Here is a 490-nt window from a genome sequence, read left to right on the forward strand (position 1 = left end):
TTAAAAATAGAACTAGGATGTTTTGACAAAGGGATTTCAGCTTTCAAAATCGGCTTGACAGAAGTTAAGCACTTAGGAAAACTAGCAATTAAGTGCTATTTGTCATTTAAAATATATGTACATATTTAATTATTTTTTAATATATATATATATCTCCAAAGCCAAAGTCAGGAAGTAAGGGCCCAAAGCCAGAGCTGTTAGCTATTTTATCTGGTGTTTGCATAGGAGCATGAGCAAAATATGTTCATTATTTTAATTATAGTGTTGGTTTCATGGGTGAATATATATGTGAAAACACATCAACTTATGTATTTTAAATATTACCACCATGCAGCCACCATACATTTAAACCCAGAGTTCCTATGCAAACTGCAAGTGGACTCACAAAATTCCTGGGGAAAAATAGAATGAAAAGATATGAGAATTTTTCCACAAACTTCTTGAGGACCCCTTGTATTAAGAAATGGTCCTTCATTTGTATCTCTGCCTG

The sequence above is a fragment of the Echinops telfairi genome, unplaced genomic scaffold, assembly GCF_000313985.2.
Source record: "Echinops telfairi isolate 266 unplaced genomic scaffold, ASM31398v2 ScPeMD7_70;HRSCAF=299, whole genome shotgun sequence".
Classification (NCBI taxonomy): domain Eukaryota; kingdom Metazoa; phylum Chordata; class Mammalia; order Afrosoricida; family Tenrecidae; genus Echinops; species Echinops telfairi.